This window comes from Amia ocellicauda, chromosome 6 (genome assembly GCF_036373705.1).
Source record: "Amia ocellicauda isolate fAmiCal2 chromosome 6, fAmiCal2.hap1, whole genome shotgun sequence".
Classification (NCBI taxonomy): Eukaryota; Metazoa; Chordata; class Actinopteri; order Amiiformes; family Amiidae; genus Amia; species Amia ocellicauda.
The window spans coordinates 46,490,159-46,507,340 of record NC_089855.1 but is presented as its reverse complement, the minus strand read 5'-3'; the positions used below and the strand labels follow the sequence as shown (position 1 = coordinate 46,507,340).

General features: G+C 40.8%; 1 long non-coding RNA gene across 2 annotated transcripts in view; it reads right to left on the bottom strand.

Moving 5' to 3' along the window:
- Nucleotides 1–9,423, bottom strand: part of LOC136751594 (uncharacterized) — a 35,988-nt gene extending 26,565 nt beyond the window's left edge. Inside the window, exons 1-4 of one of the 2 annotated variants that reach the window (XR_010817030.1) lie at nucleotides 9,158–9,423; nucleotides 7,254–7,423; nucleotides 4,004–4,127; nucleotides 2,043–2,242 (exon numbers count right to left, since the gene is read on the bottom strand). This is a non-coding gene — a long non-coding RNA (uncharacterized LOC136751594). The remainder of the gene's footprint in view (nucleotides 1–2,042; nucleotides 2,243–4,003; nucleotides 4,128–7,253; nucleotides 7,424–9,157) is intronic. The other variant, XR_010817031.1, reaches the window with a different exon arrangement.
- Between the last annotated feature and the right edge of the window lie 7,759 nt (nucleotides 9,424–17,182).

The window sequence follows — 17,182 nt, the reverse complement described above, 5'->3', positions numbered from 1 at the left end:
GTCCCAACTGTTACTGAAATGCAGAAGCTCTGCCATTGGTACTTTTAGAAATATTGTATGCTGATAATGCCAGACCATCTTGGAGATCTACAAACAATGCCATTGGATTTCAATTTGCCACCTGAACCACTTTTTTCAAAGCATGTAGTGGTAATATTTTCTTGCATCCTCTTCTCGGCAAGGTAGCAATGTTACCAGTTGCCGTCAGCTTCATGATGATGGACTTTATAGTATGAACTGGCAGGATCAGTGTTGATTTTTTTTGTTTTATATACATCACCCAACTTGCCTTTGCCTGCAATTTCTAGACAGCTCTATGACTTTGACCATGACAGTGAATGCTACTTCTGTGTATTTGTATAGCCTACTCCATGGAAACAGATGATTCATAATGGGAGGTCCGTTTAAAAAAAAATCCAGAAGCTTCCTTATTAACTTCAAGACAACTAAAAGTTAATTCAGTAATAGTTTTGCAGGATGTTATTTTGAGATAATTATACAGATAGGAATAAATATGATCACTGTGTTAAAAAACAACAACATGCTATTTATAAAACATACAGTATTGTTAGGATAAAAAAATGAAGATTGACGGGAGGGTGGGATTTGTTATTTCTTGTTTGTGATTGACTAACAATGGTCGTGTTCCTGTAACGCAGATTTCCGCAGTTCTAAACGGATCTGCACGGCTCCACCAATGGGACTGGCAGAATTCTGCAGATCTGCACATATCTGCGCTACAAGAATGTTACCAATGGCTTCCTCACAGAGAAGTTCTGCATGGAAATACTTTGACAAAGTAAATGAAAACAATGTTTAATGTATATTATGTGCAGTGCAATTAAACTACCAAAAATCTACATCTGGTATGTTAACCCATCTAAAAGCCAAACACCCTTCTGCAAAACTAGCAATGACAGAAAAAGGAAAGAGGAGCAACAAACAAATTAATATTATTAAGCTACACACACAGGAAACTATTGCTGTTTATTTTGTGTTCACTGGAATTCGAACACACAGGTATGTTTCCGAACATAGACCATCAGTCTGTTTTGAGTGCGGATTGGAAACGTGGAAAAGTACCTGATTTAGTGAAGTAGATAAGAATTTTTTAAGTTCTGAACTTTTAGTACTTGCAATAAATGTCACATGGAATACCATTTGTAGGGCTGGCGACAGGTTGATTTAGTGTTTATTATACTGCTGTTGGCACTACAATCCAATCCAGTATCTATACAGGACTAAGGAGATGCCCCTCAGCCTTCAGTCAGCGCTGCCCACGGGCACACGGAATAAAGACACTACCAGGCTGCTAAATGCAGCACAAACAGCCCTGTTGCAAAGGCACTTTGTTGAAAAGCACGTTTTCTGCATTGATGTACACAGCTGTAGACAGACAGAGCCGTTTCAAAGCGCTTCTCTTTGCATAAGATGTTATATTTTAGTTTCATGCAATGCTTCATTGTTTCATGCAAGTGGTTATTTATGTTTCAATAATGACACAGAGTTGCTCATGGTAGTCTTCCTCATATTTCTGGTCATTTTGCTTTGTTTTTTAGGCGGAGTATCCATCAGCAGTCTAATCTATATCTCTGAGCAGTCAACCTGTGCCCAGCTACTGCCTTGATTCCTTGACCTCCCGCTTGACTTCCCGACCACGACCTTGCTCCTCCCCTGATTGCCCATTTGCCTGATCGCATGTGACCATGACCACGTCTCTGCCTTGCCCTTGTTTGCCCTGTCCTGCCGGTATCCGACTCATGCCTGTCTGACCACCTCTACCAGCACCGCAACTGGGTCCCCTGTTCCCATGCCCCGCGGTACGTTACACACATATGCTTACTGTTCTGCTGTCAATGGTTGCAATTTAATTCAGAATTTAGATTTTTATGACTGTTAATAATTATTTTATGTATTGATTTTCTTTCTATCTTGCAATCAACATGCATAAGTTCATCTCCTGCGCTGAGATACAATACAATTAATTAAATCAACATAAATGAGAAGAATGAAAAGCAACCCCCCCAAAAAAAGAATCTTACTTTGTTCATCGGCACGAAACGTATCTGACACCTGCCATGCAGAAGTGTCATTTCCATTCTGCGCTCGTACTTGCAAAGTTGCTGTCTGGTACACTTTGATGGCAGAGGTGAAGTTACAGTGCGTTTTGTTCGTCGGGGCACAACCTTCAATGTCCATCCATCCGTAAGAGCTATTCATTTTAGAAAAAATGAAATTAATGCTGTGAAAAGAACACAAACAGACCAGTTTTCCCTGTCAGAGACAAATTGTGTCAAATATGCACTGAAGGCAGGATTCTTACATTTTACATAATAAACTTAACATTAATTTTCCATCATAAAAAACAACCACAAATCAAACATTGTAAAAATAGAATAAAGTAGAATTAAGGAAAAATATAAAAATATGCAAGTTCTATACATAAGTACAGAGACCAAGGTATATGAGCAATTTCACACACAAAAAGAAAGATGTGCATGTTCTATTCATTAGAGCAAATATGACAGTTTTAAGTGCTGCTCTAGATTATATTAGCTCATTGCTCAATACTGCCTATACAACAGGGGCAGGTTATAGTGCAGGCAGCACAGCACAGCTGCATTTGTTTTTAAAAATGTATTTAAAAACGCCCATGAAAGTGTAACTTATTTAATACGTATGTTAAACGTATTGCAATACGAATCACAGCCAAAACACGATGCAGGATTTGAAATATTTTATAAATATCATGTAGTTTCAGTTTTATCCAACATTGTCTGAGATGCAAGCTCAGATCACAGGAAAACATGCATGTCATTTGTAGACAGTTTTTGTTTGCGGATATCCAAGTCAACATCTTCAGTGAACATTTACCGTTTTTCTTTATTTGAATTGATGTTTGTGAATTCTGAAAAGTGATTAACTTTTCCGTAAAAATGCGCCTCTGTGTCATAGTATGCGGTAATCTTCAGTCATGACAAAAATAAACAATCAAAACCATGGATACTCAAATGCTGCACAGCTTTCAAAAACACGTTCTATCAGTTATGAGTGTTTTAGTAAAACACAGGTTTATTGGTTTATGAGCCCTGTGCTTCTCAGTGAGGGTGTGTTTCACCGCGGTGCTCAGCAGTGTGTACGCTGTGCTGAGAATCACTGTGGAGTCGGAAGCTTCCAGCAGAAACTAAGCACCATAACTGTTAAAAAATAATGGTAAATAATTATAATAACGACTGTAAAACCAAATAAACACATTTAATTTATTGTCTGAAGTCTGACAAGGGTTTTAAGGTAATTTGAAAAAAAATATTTAGCCAATAGTTTGAGAAAACTACATTGTTTTCTAATAAATACATTATCGGTGGAATATGTGATGATACAGATATTTAAGTAAAACGTCAATATCGGCCTATAATATCGGTCCTCCGATATATCTGTCGGGCCCTAATAAATATATGTTTTAGTTTTATTAAGTGTGCAAGTTCTATTGTTTAGACCCATCTATTTTTGACTTCGCACCATATATATTTTTGGTGTGTGTAAATTAGTAATGTATATTGATTTCAATGTTTGAAGATTAGGAAGCTATGTGTATGTGTAATATATTAGTGAGGAATACTGCTTTAGAACAAACTTATCTACAACATTATCTGCGTCAACTGCATACTTCAGATATTGGGAACTGAATAATGCTTCCATATGATGAAAAAGGGAGGTCAAGCCATTTATATAAACTAATCACAGGCCTAGTACACACCTTGCAGCAGCACCCCCAGTATTTAAGCTTCCCAATACTGATTCACATAGTCATTACTTTGGCTCATAATTACTTTACTTTTACTGTAAATAAACATACTTTTAAATTCTAACATGGATATGCACACGATTCTTATGTAAAAATCAATCAATAATGAAGAATAGATACAAGAAAAAGCCAAGAAAATTTGATATTTTCAGATAAAGCCGATTCTAATTGTTTTGCAGTATGCCAGTCTTTACTTACACATTATACTGAACAGTGTAGTTTACAGTTCCATTGCTGAGAGTGACTGGACTCCACTGCAGTACACTCTCTAGATTCGTTGACGTTATGGTTATATTCTGAGGCTTTGGCAACAGCGACAGACCTAAGGGGAAAAAAATTATGAATCTGTTAAGCACCAGCTAGCATAATATAGTTTGAAAAAACTACTGAAAGGGAATGAGATTTGATATATTTCAAATGCATATATCTTTATTTTATTCTGTTTGTGTTGTAAATTTATTAATATTACTTTTATTTTGTATTTGTGTAGTAACTACGGTTATACAGTTTGATTGAACAATAATATAGAAGAGTCCTCCTACTTCTTCAGAATAGAACAAAGCTACGCCCCCCCCGTGATGGAAATACAGAATTTTTGTATCAATATACATTTACTATGTCACCGCACAGCCCTAATTCCAACTCCATTTTCCTTACACTGTCATTGAACATTTAAACAAAGTCTGTCTTGGCTTGGGCAATACATCATACAGTGCCTTGCAAAAGTATTCACCCCACTTGGCATTTTTCCTATTTTGTTGCATTACAACCTGTAATTTAAATGGATTTTTATTTGGATGTCATGTAATGGACATACACAAAATAGTCCAAATTGGTGAAGTGAAATGAAAAAAATAACTTGTTTTAAAAAATTTGAAGAAATAAAAAACGGAAAAGTGGTGCGTGCATATGTATTCACCCCCTTTGCAATGAAGCCCCTAAATAAGATCTGGTGCAACCAATTACCTTCAGAAGTCACATAATTAGTTAAAGAAAGTCCACTTGTGTGTAATCTAAGTGTCACATGATCTGTCACATGATCTCAGTATATAGACACCTGTTCTGAAAGGCCCCAGAGTCTGCAACACCACCAAGCAAGCGGCACCCTGAAGACCAAGGAGCTCTCCAAACAGGTCAGGGACAAAGTTGTGGAGAAGTACAGATCAGGGTTGGGTTATAAAGAAATATCCGAAACTTTGAACATCCCACGGAGCACCATTAAATCCATTATTAAAAAATTGAAAGAATATGGCACCACAATAAACCTGCCAAGAGAGTGCCGCCCACCAAAACTCATGGACCAGGCAAGGAGGGCATTAATCAGAGAGGCAACATAGAGACCAAAGATAACCCTGAAGGAGCTGCAAAGCTCCACAGCGGAGATTGGAGTATCTGTCCATAGGACCACTTTAAGCCGTACACTCCACAGAGCTGGGCTTTAGGGAAGAGTGGCCAGAAAAAAGCCATTGCTTAAAGAAAACAAATAAGCAAACACGTTTGGTGTTCACCCAAAGGCATGTGGGAGACTCCCCAAACATATGGAAGAAGATAGTCTGGTCAGATGAGACTAAAACTGAGTTTTTTTCCATCAAGAAAAAACGCTATGTCTCATCACAACACCTCTCATCAAACCACCCTGAGGCAGCATCATGCTGTGGGGATGTTTTTCATCGGCAGGGACTGGGAAACTGGTCAGAATTGAAGGAATGATGGATGGCGCTAAATACAGGGCAATTCTTGAGGAAAAGCTTTTTCAGTCTTCCAGAGATTTGAGACTGGGACGGAGGTTCACCTTCCAGCAGGATAATGACCCTAAGCATACTGCTAAAGCAACACTTGAGTGGTTTAACCCTGCTCTGGTACCATGAAAAAGTTACATTGACAGTACCATTGGAGTGGGGTCACAGAGACCCCATGGTACCACAACAGGGTTAAGGGGAAACATTTAAATGTCTTGGAATGGCCTAGTCAAAGCCCAGACCTCAATCCAATTGAGAATCTGTTTTATGACTTAAAGATTGCTGTACACCAGTGGAACCCATCCAACTTGAAGGAGCTGGAGCAGTTTTGCACTGAAGAAGGGGCAAAAATCCCAGTGGCTAGATGTGCCAAGCTTATAGAGATGTACCCCAAGGGGGGGGGGGTGAATAGTTATGCATGCTTTTTTGTCTTATTTCTTGTTTGTTTCACAATAAAACATATTTTGCATCTTCAAAGTGGTAGGCATGATGTGTAAATCAAATTATATAACCCCCCCAAAAATCTATTTTAAGGCAACAAAATAGGAAAAATGCCAAGAGGGTGAATATTTTCACAAGGCACTGTACATGCTGGATTACTAGTTTAATTTTATTGAGGATGAACATATTGTGGAGTAGACTAGTTTAAGACTTTCCCACAGTCACTTCAAAATATCATTATGCTCTGATGACAGGGCAGTATGGAGCATTATAAGGGTCAAACTTAAATCTTCAATTCATAAATTAATTCATAAATTAATTCGTCAATTCGTACATTTATTCATCAATCAATTCGTCAATTAATTAATCAATTCATAAATCAATTCATTCATGTATTGTGCTGTTTGCCAAAAATGTGTGTATGGGGTTACAGCACTATATTACATATGATTTTCGCAATTTAACTTTGAAAGATCAACTGGCAAATGAAACAGAAAGACGACTCGGCGCTCAGCTGACACTCGAGAAGTGAATCCCCGCCTCGTGATCTGCGTCACAGCAGCGCGAAGCTGCCAGCATTAAGCGCACCGTCACTTCCGGTCCGCAACCCGCTGGAAGCGCTTGTCGTTTCAAAATAAAAGTCCTGCCATTCCCGAAAAACTAAGGACTGTGTATTTATTAGCAGACGCCCTTGTCTTACAAAACACAGATTCTAATGGTGTTTAATAACAATTATGTTTCTGTCTTTGTGAGAACACCATTGTAAAATATACATCATATAACCTATGCCTTTTTGTCAGCAGATCTACAACAGTACAGTAGCAAACAAGTTAGCCTTCCGTGTATTGAAAGTATATATAATTAAGCTTTAGTTCTCCAAATGTTACACAAGTCATACAATACTACGAAATTATTATTCTAGTATATATAACATACGTCTTAAATAGCCACAAACTGATAATTGTTCAGGTCGAGTACAGCTGAATATCAACTGATAGTACATATTATTTCAAACACTAAGGACTAGATTTAATCAAAACGTAAATTACAAATTTGTACGTTATTGCGTAGTAGAAATTGCCTTGAAATTGACAACACATTTTTAAAAACGACAGATTTGTACTTATGACTGCGGGTCAGGGTTTGAGTGTGTCTTGCGCATGTCATGTGGCAAAGAGGAAGTTTCCTGTCAAATGCGCACTAATTACACTCGATTTAAGGGCCATACAATCATAGACAGCGGGTAAAATAAAATAAAATAAACTTACCTCGATTGACAAATTGAAAAACAAGTATCAAAGTTAAAATCCGATCTGAACCCATTATTTGTTCCCTTAACATCCTGTCTGTTCCTGGATCTCTCGTTTCATCCGGAGTCTCCACCTGCTCCACTCATTACGCGTTTAACCCCTCAGAGTCCGTGCTCTTCCAACGGGTTCTGCAATCGACAGAAACACAGGGTTTTAAATAATATGCATATAGCTCATATTAAGTAAATGACTTAAGCAGGTCACATTTTAGGCCTTGTCGTTTTTCATAAAACTTTAAACAAAATGTGTATATAATAAGCATAAACCTTCAAACCTCAATATGTATCTTTACCCTTTAATTGCTCGTGTACAGTACTAAATATTACACATTGTGTAGTTGTTGGTTGTAGATTTTTTCAAAATGTTCTTGTCTCCTATCAGCTTCATACCACTTCATGTGTGTTAACTGTATCACCTCGCAAAGCTTTCAGGGTACAATGCTGTGGTCTTATTTTCGGCCACAATGTATGCTGTATGTATGTATGTGAGCCTATAGGCTATTTTTGATAATAGCCTACAGCTTACATGTGTATACATGTAGGCTATTATCAAAAATATGCCAAGTACATGTTTAAAGATTGCAATAAATTAACCAGTAAGGGTCATATTGCCACCAGATATTATGTACTTTATAATGTGAAAAGATATAATTATTCCAGTTGTTATATTTCAGCCATAAACAAAGATGAGATCTAAAAAGTACTTTGGTCTTGCCTTTGTCTTTATAGGTTATCGTTTCAGAAGTGGAATATAATTTTATTCAGAACAAATATGTTGCAAAGGCCCAGACCAAAAGCAAACTATGATCTAGTGGTGTAAAGGTTAAATCCTGGGGCCAAAAATACTCTGTGAGGAAATATTGTCTATAAATATCAGGTAGTGCTGACTGTGCACTACCAACACTTCAGGTAGAGGGACAACACATTGATTTAACTTTCAATCAATTTTACTCAATTTGTGGTACAAAACTGATAAGAGAGAAGAAATATGTTGTTCAACTAAACTGGATTTATTTGAACAGCAGAATGTATACAAATAAAGCCAATGGTGAAATTTATTGATCTTTCCAGTAGATATTTGACAAAGCTCCACAGTATTTTCTCGATTTAAAAAAGTGTGAATTGAACAACGGTGATCCCTAGTCCTGTACTAAAGTTAAAGTAGTCAACATCAAGGAAAAAATAATAATGTAACAAATGTGAATGCTGTCCAACGGTCACTGGTATTCATTTTTAATCAAGTGCAGCTAAATCTCAGTAATTGAAAGAGCGAGAGACGCAAATGTTTTCAGATGTTTTTTTCTGAAGTTGGTTAACAGCTTCATCCCACAGTCACACTGGTAAAACCACACAAGCGCAACGAGCAAACACTTTCTACAGTCTACTTGCCTGGGCAAAACGAGTCACTTACTCGAGCTTCAAAATGTGTGGTTGTGGTAACTTAGCGGTCAGGTAAGTAATGAAAGCAATTTATAAAGACGTGAATAACAAAGAAGCATTTTAATTAATTCATAAGGAAAGAAGCTCAATTAAATGTAAATGTATTTAATGTCCATTTAGTACATTAGGTCACAACTTTTGTAGACTATAATAAAGTATTCCTACTGGACTTTCACTACACATTTTCATGTGACAAATACAGAAATGAAACATGTGGACGGTAACCGACATTAAGTTCCCGGTTATCCGCAGCTGTCCCGCCGCCCGTGTGTCGCGACACCGCGCTGCAGCCGCGGCCTTCAGGCTGCGCTACGATCACTGCGCTGCGGCGCCGCAGCCGGGGCTCGACCGCCGAACGGGTACAACACATAAAGTACGAGCTGGTCAAACAGCTCGCACGGAGCTTGAGAAGTCATGGTTTACCTGTGTTGTGTCAGTATCGTCGCACAGCCTGACTCGCATGAGGTTTCACAGACTCGCCGTGCAAAGCCGTGATCAGAATAAAAGAGAACAGGAAAGAAAGCGCTGAATACTGACGTCTCAACATTGCGTGTCGTTTCGCTTGAAACTCATTGGGGAATTTGTAGCTGACAGCGTCCATAGCCTCTTTTTCAACAATATAATGTATGACTATGAGAAACTGCATTGCGAAACCGGTTTCAATTATGTTATAAAGTGTAGCTCATTCCTAATGGGCGTGTGTGTGGGTGTCGTGTACAGTGCAATGCATGCCCTCTCCGGTGCGCCGCTTCAGCACAGCGGTGTCTTATGAGGTTTGCCTGCTGCGGTTTTAGTGGCAATGGCAGCGCCACAATTATAGTTATATTTTAGTTGTATTCGTGCCGGATCCTTTTATTATTCCAAAAAAGTTAACGCTCCTCCACTTATTTGGCAGGAGCTTAACTGTAAGATACATTGTTTTGTACAGTATATAAAGGTGTTTAAAGATTTATAATTCGCTTTTAATTCGACACACAAAACGTTACATAATTTCACCAAGAACAAACATTTTAATTAATGTATCTTATTACGAATTATATCACGTAACACTTTATCACTTTATAAATAAATGATAACAAATTGCAACCCCTCCAAAAAATAAATGAAGTAATAATGTTAAGATAAATGAGCAACGTGCATCTCTTCAAACTAACAATAGCACCTTTTCCGATTCAAAACTAATTATTTTGTGAGGAAAACATATATATATAAATGTTAATCTGGTCACACTTTGCAAGAAGGTACCGTGATTCCTCGTGAATGTATATATGAATACCACAGGACAAACACATGAATATGTGCTGCACTTCATGTAAGTTCTTATGTTAATCACATGTATAACAGGGTTAGGGTAAGTGTGGGTTCATGTGATCAACATCATAACTCAGATGATGTTCATGATGTATTGGTTGATTTTCAATGTTTTAGTCTATATATAAATTCAGAAAGGTTTGGATGTTTATTTATCTAAAATAACCAGGCATTCATATGTAAAAACAAGTAAGTCTGAATGATAATAGTTAGGAATTATATTTTGTATCATGTATTACATTAATAAAGAAAATAATTAAGAAACTCTTTACTAGAGTACTTTCTTCTGTGAAGTCTCTCTATCATGACATCAGTTCTGTGAGGAAAAAGGCATGTTACTCATTACATTTTCCTCAGGTCTGCTGTCTGTGGCATAGTATTTTTTTCCTGCACTGTTCCTACACTGTTCTGTTCAGTCCAGCCTACCCATATCTCCAGCCTCTTTTGGTACAACACATGCCTCTTTGCCTTCACTCTCATTCCTTCCAAACAATGTTAACTCCTACACACCATAGTCAGTTTATTTCTTTATTTTAATGTTGTATCAAAATGGCATTGTTGAAGCCGAATTAGGAAGAGTTTGGTGAATGGGTAGGTGTTACACCACCCGCTGGATCTCTTTTCCAAAACAATACCCCAATATGACAACATGAGACACTGCTCTGAAGGAGATCTTTTGAAGGAGACGTTAAGCAGAAGTCATGACTACTTGTGTTTGTTAAAGATCCCACATCACTTTATAAAACAGGGTGCCAGTCTAAACTCCTATTCAGGCTTGACAAATTGAGAATCGCGTTTCCCCTCAACATTTTCTCACTCCTCTGTAATCTCTCGTTATTTTATATAAGAATTATATGTTCCCAGTCAGGCAGCACATGTGACCGTATTGGACATCACCTGCCAGGGAGCTCCTGTCAAGGCTATGCAAGTGGAGGGAGATTTCAGTTTTTGTTAGAACATTATCTTTATTTAGTTAATTTTCAAGTCCACTTTTAGCAGCTTTGCCAGGCTTAAGAAATGGACCAGCTGAAGGCAAGAAGTTACAAGTAGTTGCCGAACACAGACACAGGACAGGTGAGAGAGAGCTATCTTGTTGTGTTTGTACTTTCAGACATTTTTAGCATTCATAATTTTGTTTTTATTTTCCCTTAATTGAGGATGAGGTTTCTCGGTAACAAAAAGTCACGCAGTTGAATTGGGGACACAAACCAAGAGACAGTTTTAGGGCACTAACAAGTTGCTAAATTTAGAAACATTTGTCCACTACAGTGTCAGGTTTTCAGAATGATTGGCTTCCTGGATTAACTCATCCAGGAAGATTTAAAGATTAGAGATCCATGATCTTGAGGCTCATCTTGCTGATCTGCACTGTATTAGTGATATAGAAGAATTGGTCAGCCCATTAGAGAGATGGTGTGCATGCCAAAACCTAGGAAGGTTGAGACACTAGAGCAGGAAAGTGTAGAGCACAGCTGGGTTACAGTAGGTTGTAACCGTAGAAAAGGGCGTACCCACCCCTTAGAAGAGACAACCCAAGAGCTAGAAATTCCCAACAGCTGGACACTGAAATGGACAGTGACAGCTCAGATGGTAATGGGAGGGCAGTTGAGCACCAATGTGCCCACTCCCCCTAGAACAGGGAGATAGTTATAGTAGGGGACTCGATTCTTAGAGGGGTAGATCACACAGTGTGTTCTAGTGATGAGGAGACCTGCATGCTATCTTGCCTGCCTGGTGCTCAGGTTGGAGATCTCCATAAACTAGTAGACGTGCTACTGGCCAAAGCCGGGGTGGATCCAATGGTCTTGGTCCACATTGGAACTAAAAAGAGCAGAAGCTCCATGGTAGTTTTCTTTGAAATCCTTCTGGTACCACGTGCCAGGCCAGAGAGACAGGCAGAGATTAGAAAGTTCAACACATGGTTGAAATCCTGGTGTAGGGAAGAGGGCTTTACATTGATGGGGCATTGGTCTTTCTTCTGGGATAGATGGGACCTGTACAAACAGGACAGTCTACATCTAAACAGGGGGCTATGTAGGAGAGCGTATGTGCAAAGTAATTGAGGTTCTCTTTCAAGTCAAAAGACAGCCATTGCCGAATGGGAAGAGCCTTCTGACCCATCAATCAGTGAAAGCTTATACCAAAATGACTGAGACCTGGTTAAGACCAGATGACACTATTCCATTAGTAGAAGCCTCCCCTAATGACTTCTCTTACTGCCAGAAGGCCCGTGCAACAGGCCGCGGGGGGCTGGCCACCATCTACCGCACAGACCCGTGCCTGTCTACTAAGCCATTAGACAGCTTCACATCTTTTGAACTTCACCAGGTAAAACTTAGGCTTAATCCACCTCTTCAGCTTATAGCTATTTATAGGCCACCAGGCCCCTATTCCTAAAACTAGAGGTCTTCCATATGGCTTGGAATGATAGTATAATAAGATACAAGCAGGCCCTGTCCTCTGCTAGATCTGCCTACTACTCCAATTTAATAGAGACGCATAAGAATAACCTGCATTTTCTTTTTAATACAATAGCGACACTTACTAACCAGCAGGTAAAGCCTTCAGAAGTTATCCCCCCAATATCACCTGCAGTGACTTCATGGATCATTTCAATAGCAAAGTTAACTGCATTAGAAAACAGATAGAACAGGAAACATACACAGATACTATAGCCGACACGTGCAGTCCTTCACAGACCTTGCCTACCTTGGACTCGTTTAACGTAGTAAATCACCAGGAATTGGTCTCCTTAATTACTAAAATGAAAACAACAACCTGCGCACTAGACCCTATACCCACTAAACTGCTAAAACAATCTCTGCCATTAATTATTCACAAAATATACAATATTATTAATGTCTCTTTATCCTCAGGATCTGTTCCTGAATCATTTAAAATAGCTGTAATTAAACCACTTCTTAAGAAATCCAGTGCCAACCCTAACCAACTTAAACACTATCGACCTTTCAAACCTCCCCTTCCTTTCTAAGGTTCTAGAGAAAGTAGGTGCAAACCAACTGCAAGCTTTTTTAACTAATGATCATCTTTATAAGAAATTTCCATCAGGCTTCCGTTCTGGCCATAGTACAGAAACGGCCCTGTTAAAAGTATTGAATGACGTGTTTCAGTCCTCCGACTTAGGGCACGCCAGTGTTATTAATTTATTAGACTTAAGTGTGGCTTATGACACAATCGACCACGAAATCTTGATACACCGCTTAGAAAACCGTATTGGCCTATCTCGCAATGTGCTGTCATGGTTTAAATCATATCTGTCAAACAGACTCCAATATGTACAGATTAACGAGAACCACTCAAATTCAACTGAGGTTAAGTACGGAGTCCCACAGGGCTCAGTCCTTGGACCTATACTTTTTTCATTATAAAATGCTCCCTTTAGGTGATATCATTCAACAACATAATATTAACTTTCACAGTTACGCAGACGACAGTAAATCCTAACAATACCATAGACCTAGAAAAACTAATCTGCTGTCTGTCTGAGATTAAAACATGGATGACAAAAATATTTCTTATGCTTAATTCTGACAAAACAGAAGTCCTAATTTTAGGAGCCAAAAATCGAACTGTTCATCATGCACTAACAAAACTGAGTAATGATAACTTTAATATTTTCCCTAAGGAGATGGCACGAAACCTGGGTGTCATCTGTGATCATAATCTATCCTTTGAATCACACATTCAGAATGTGTCGAGATCTTCCTTCCTCCAGCTTAGAAACATTGCTAGACTAAGACAATTCCTCTCGTTACAGGACACTGAGAAATTGGTACACGCATTTGTTACATCTAGATTGGATTACTGCAATGCCATTCTGTCAGGAAGCACAAACAGAGCTATTTCTGCACTTCGTTAGTCCAAAATGCTGCTGCAAGAATTCTAACAAAAACAAGAAAACATGAACACATCACTCCAGTATTGGCTTCTCTTCACTGGCTGCCCGTGTGCTACAGCATAGACTTTAAAGTGCTGTTATTAACATTTAAAGCACTAAAGGGACTGGCACCTCCCTACTTAAAAGATCTCCTTATCGAATACACTCCAGGCCGGCCATTGAACTCACAGGAAGCCGGTTACTTAGCACTCCCTAAAATACACAAGAAAACCGCAGGTGGTAGAGCATTCAGTTATAGGGCCCCGAAGCTGTGGAACGATCTTCCAGCCAATGTAAGAGATGCCCCCTCTGTCTTAGACTTTAAATCACGACTGAAGACTCATCTGTTTAGTCTCTGTTTTTCTAGCCCATAGTGCCAACGGTGTGCCATGGACATGCAATTGCACAACTGCATGACCAGTATCTGCCTTCTTGTCTTCCAGCAACAGCCCCCTCCGAGGGTCCAACAAGACACCTTGTCCCCCACCATGGAAGTCACAACCCACCCCAGAGGCACCTCACCATGGAGGGTCAACAGGGCATCACACCCAAGGTCTGATGAGCCATCGCAACCCAAAGTCTGGCCACCCCCGATGGCCAGCAAGAGGCCTCCTACAGAGGGAAGAGCACAGGCAGCAGCACCGATAAAGAACTTTCTGATCTCCTTGCTGCTGTAATAACTATCCCCTCTCTCTCCTCTCAACCCACAGCTTTGAATTCCATGCAGTGGAAATCACCTCTCCCTCTCACCTCTTCCTTCTAGTTCTCTACCGTCCACCTGGTCCACTCACCTCCTTCCTGGATGAACTCGACTTTCTTCTCTCCTCTCTCCCCTCGCTGTCCTCACCTACCATCCTCCTGGGAGACTTCAACATCCACCTCTCCAACCCTTCTCACTGTGCCGGATTTCTTCCTCTCCTTCACTCCTTTAACTTCTCTCTCTCCACATCTCCCCCCACTCACAGGGCTGGCCGCCAGCTAGACCTCATCTTCTCAAGAGGCTGTTCCCCTACAACACTCTCCATGACACCCATGGACATCTCGGACCACCACTTCATTTCCTTCTCCCTTTCCCTCCCCTCCCTCCCCTCTCCACCCACTCCCTCTGTCACCTTCCGCCGTAATCTCCGCTCTGTCTCCCCCTCCACCCTTGCCTCCACTGCCCTCACTCTCTTGCCTTCCATTGAGTGTTTTTCAAATCTATCTGTCAACTGTGCTACCTCCTCTTTGTTCTCCTCCCTCACCTCCTTAAACAAGCTGCTGTCATCCCACTGCTCAAGAAACCAACCCTCGATGCCACCTCTCCTCAGAACTACCGCCCTGTCTCCCTACTTCCTTTCCTCTCCAAGACTCTCGAGCGGGCGGTCCACCGTCAGCTCTCTGACTTTCTGTCCCAACACTCACTCCTTGATCCTCTGCAGTCCGGCTTCCGCACAGCTCACTCCACTGACACGGCTCTCCTGGCTGTCACTGACTCCCTCAGCCGTGCTCGGGCGCCTCCCTCTCCTCAGTCCTCATCCTCCTTGACCTCTCTGCAGCATTTGACACCGTCGATCACTCCATCCTCCTCTCCTGCCTCGCTGACCTTGGGATCTCTGGGACTGCTCTCACCTGGTTCTCCTCCTACCTCAGTGACCGGTCCTTCCAAGTGACATGGAGAGACTCCTCATCCACCCCCCAACCTCTCCTCACAGGCGTTCCCCAAGGCTCTGTCCTGGGCCCGCTCCTATTCTCTCTCTACACTCGCTCCCTGGGCCCCCTCATCGCTTCCCATGGTTTCTCCTACCACCTCTACGCTGATGATGCCAAGATCTTCCTGTCTTTTCCCTCTTCTGACCCTCTCATCCCCTCACGCATCTCTTCCTGCTTGTCTGCTATTTCCGCCTGGATGCACTCGCACCACCTCAAGCTCAACCTCTCCAAATTGGATCTCCTGTTTTTCCCCCACTCTTCCTCACCTTCTGCTGACCTCCCCATCTCGATCCCCTTGGAATCCACCACACTCTCTCCTTCTTCTTCCGCTAAAAATCTAGGAGTCACCCTCGATCCTGCGCTCTCCTACACCCAGCACATCACCACCCTGACGCGCACCTGCAGATTCTTCCTGAGCAACATACGCCGGATCCGTCCCTTCCTCACCGACTACTCGACTTAGCTACTCGTCCAGTCACTGGTCCTCTCCCGCCTGGACTACTGCAACTCCGTCCTGCCTGCATCCACTACCCGCCCACTCCAGCTCATCCAGAACTCTGCGGCTCGTCTGGTGTCTCTCTGCCCCGATTCGCACACCCTACTCCACTGCTCCGCTCCCTCCACTGGCTCCCGATAGCGGCACGCATTCAGTTCAAGACTTTGACCCTCACCTACCGCTGTCTCCAAGCTACCTTCAGTCACTCGTCTCTCCATATATCTCCTCCAGACCACTGCGTTCCTCCAGTGCCAGAAGGCTAACTCTGCCTCCTCTCCACTCTCCTTCCTCCAGAGCCGCTCCTTCTCATCCCTGAACCCTAAATGGTGGAACGACCTGCCCACCGAAGTCAAAACCGCAGAGTCATTGACCTCATTCCGGCGCTTACAGAAGATGCATCTTTTCCGACAGTACTTCTATCCCTGCTAGATAGCACTTCAGCTTTATTATGCTTCTCGCATTCTTGATTATTTTCCTCCTTGCTCCCTTTCCCGTAGCCCTCGTCTGTAACCCTACATCTTGACAGCACTTAGCTTTCACCGTCCAGGATGTAGGAAGTCTCTTACTGTACTTGTGTAAATTGTAAATTGGAATTTGTAAAATGTATTTTGAATTGCTGTTTTAGCCAGATTGAATTTGTAATGATTGATGCCTTGTACTTCTCAGTATTTTTGCACTTTGTTTGCACTTATGTTGTAAGTCGCCCTGGATAAGGGCGTCTGCCAAGAAATAAAAATAATAATAATAATAATAATAATAATCTTGAAATGCATTTCAAGATATCTATAAATTATAATTTGGCTTGCCATACCAGCTACAGTGAGGGAAAAAGTATTTGATCCCCTGCTGATTTTGTATGTTTGCCCACTGACAAAGAAATTATCAGTCTATAATTTTAATGGTAGGTGTATTTTAACAGTGAGAGACAGAATAACAACAAAAAAATCCAGAAAAACGCATTTCAAAAAAGTTATAAATTGATTTGCATGTTAATGAGGGAAATAAGTATTTGATCCCCTATCAATCAGCAAGATTTCTGGCTCCCAGGTGT